The sequence below is a fragment of the Choloepus didactylus genome, chromosome 5, assembly GCF_015220235.1.
Source record: "Choloepus didactylus isolate mChoDid1 chromosome 5, mChoDid1.pri, whole genome shotgun sequence".
In the NCBI taxonomy this organism is placed as follows: domain Eukaryota; kingdom Metazoa; phylum Chordata; class Mammalia; order Pilosa; family Megalonychidae; genus Choloepus; species Choloepus didactylus.
The window spans coordinates 39,143,426-39,146,352 of NC_051311.1; the positions used below are offsets into that span (position 1 = coordinate 39,143,426).

Consider the following 2,927-nt stretch of genomic DNA (forward strand, 5'->3'; position numbering starts at 1 on the left):
TTCTCTGTGTCTTCAACTTCTAGGGCTCCCATAATAGGTATGTTGGTCTGCTTCATGGTGTGCCACAAGTCCCTCAGGGGCTGTTTGCTTTTTCTCATTACTTTATCTTTCTTCTGCTCACATTGGTAACTTCAGTTGTCCTATGTTCAAGTTTGCTTGTTCTTTCATATGCCTGTTTAAATTGGCTGTGGAAGCCCTCAAGTGAATCTCTTTATTTTGCTTATTGTACTTTTGAGTTCCAGAAATTCTGTTTGGTTCTTTGTCATAATGTCCCTTTGTTTATATTCTTATTATGTTCATATGTAGTTTTCCTTATTTCATGGGCTTTCTGTTTGTGTTTCCCTTGCGCTCCTTGAGCATGTTTCACAGTTGATTTGAAGTCTTTCTCTGGGGGTTCTATTTTCTGGGCTTCCTCAGGGATGGTTTTTGTCAATTTACTTTCGTTCATTCAAAGCAGCCATACTTTCCTATTCTTTGTCCAACTTGTGATGTTTCCTGAAAACTGGGTGTGCCAGTTTGGATATATTATGTCCCGCAAGAAAAAGCCATGATCTTTTAATCCAATCTTGTAGGGTATTGGGATTAGGTTGTTTCCATGGAAATGTGAGCCACCCAACTGTGAGAGACACCTTTTGTTAGGGTGTGACCTCTGATTGAATGTTTCCATAGAGGTGTGGCCCCACCCATTCAGCATGGGCCTTGATTAGGTCATTGGAGTCTTATAAAGGGGCTCACAAACAGAAGGACCTCAGAGCTGCAGCTGAGACAGACATTTTGGAGATGGCCATTGAAGGCAGACTTTTGCTCTGGAGAAGCTAAGAGAAGACAAATGCCCCAAAAGCAACATTTTGGAGAATGCCATTTTGGAATGCAACCTAGGAGCAAGCAGATGCCAGCCTGTGCCTTCCCAGCTAAAAGAGGTTTTCCGGATGCCAATGGCCTTTCTCCAGTGATGGTATGCTATTGTTAATGCCTTACGTCGGACACTTTATGGCCTTAAGACTGTAACTTTGTTAGCAAATAAACCCCCTTTATAAAAGCCAATTCATTTCTGGTATTATGTAAATGGCAACATTAGCAAACAGGAACACTGGGCATTCGAGTATTATAATTCTGTGACCCTGGAAACCAGATTCTTCCCCCTTCCCCAGGATTTGCTATTCTTGATGCTTCCTTTTAAAATTATTAGAGAAATTATATGTTTTCAAAAGAATCATGCGGAAATCACAGGATTACCATAGAGCCCCCTCCCCATTCTTAACTCTTGGCTTGATGTGGGTCCTTTGTTACAATTGATTTTAAAAATATTACAATTGACTATTCAGTCTACTATTTGGGTCAAAGGGTTTACCATTTGGGTTGTACAGTTCTTATGGTTTTTCTTTTAAAACATGTATCCTAGCATCATTCAAATATATAATCCACCTGTGTTAGCTATGTTCAGAATATTGTGCTACCACCAGCATTATCCTTTCCCAATCCTTTTCCATTGACCAAAACAGAAAATCTGTACCAATTAAGCATTAGCTCCCCATTCCTTACCCCATTCTCTCCCTCAGTATCCTCTGTTCCAGTTTCTGACTCTATGATTTTGCTTATTCTAATTTTTCATATCTGTGAGAACATACCATATTTGTCCTTTTGTGCTTATTTAACTCAGTATTACAACTTCAGGCTTCATCCATGTTCTTGCATGTATCCAAACTTCATTCCTTTTCCTATTTGTTCTTTATTTTCAAAGACTTGGCCCCTATTTGGTCATTGAATGCCAGGAATAAATATAAAGCCTGTTTCCATTATTTGCAAATTGTCTCTTTGCTAGGGCTCCTCAGTTAACATTTAGCTGGGCTGTTGACAAATAGACCTGTCTTCAATTCCTGCTTTCACAGAATACTTTCTGAAAAATACTCTGTGCACTCTGTACTAGACACTGTGAGGTTTTAGGATTCCAAGTCAGAATGTGCCTTCAGGGATTACAATGGATTTGAGGATAAGAGCCCTACCCATATTGTCATCATTGTGACTCCATTTTATGCATGCCAAGAGGGAGGTTTTGTGGGGTTGCTCCTACAGGCCACAATCAGTGGAGAACACTTAGGCCTTTGTGTAAGACCAAGGTAAGGAGTATGTGGATGTCCTCAGGTACCAAGTGTGTGTTGCTGTCTACTCCAACCAATGGTGATCTCTTAAGCCTTTGTGCAGGATCCCTGTAAGGAGTAAGTGTGTAGCCTCAGCTACTGAAATTGTTGATAAATAAGGGGGCACCTGGATTTGAACCAGGGACCTGTTGATCTGCAGTCAAATGCTCTACCCCTGAGCTATACCCCCTGTCCTATGGGGTTGAGTTAGTTGTTACCTTTCACTTGTCTCATAACACACTGCTCTGTAAAATTAAATTATTGCTCCTATTCAGGACTGGCTTCTTGGAAGCTGCCAGGCCTGACTCAGAACAAGACACTTCCTACACCTCTGCGGTTTTCCTGACTTCTATTCCTGGGTGGATGTCCCAGTGAGGGTGTTCCATTTGCTAAAGTTGCCAAAATGCAAGATACCAGAAACAGATTTGCTTTTACAATAGGGACTTATTAGTTCACAAATTTACAGTTCCAAAGCCCTGAAAATTTCCCAGTGAAGGCATCAATAGGATAATAACTTCTCTGAAGAAAGGCTGATGGCATCTTGGGTTCCTATATCACATGGAAATGCACATAGTGGAGACTGCTGGGCCTTTCCTGGGGTTAGCTTCCGGTTTCCATGGCTTTCTTCAAAGTGTCTCTAGGCTTCTGTCTTAGCTTCTCTCTCTCAGCCCTGTGTTTCCTTGCTTGTTTCTCCTAGGGCATTTTTCTCTAAGCATCTGGGGGGTTCTTGCATATCTTCCCCAGTGCAAACTCTGGTTCTGATTTTGATGGCTCTCTCCAGTGCCTTTC

General features: G+C 41.4%; 1 non-coding gene across 1 annotated transcript; it reads right to left on the reverse strand.

The window, feature by feature from the left end:
* Window positions 1–2,256: 2,256 nt before the first annotated feature.
* On the reverse strand, window positions 2,257–2,328 carry TRNAC-GCA. Its single transcript has one exon. It is a non-coding gene; the product is annotated as a tRNA-Cys (tRNA).
* Between the last annotated feature and the right edge of the window lie 599 nt (window positions 2,329–2,927).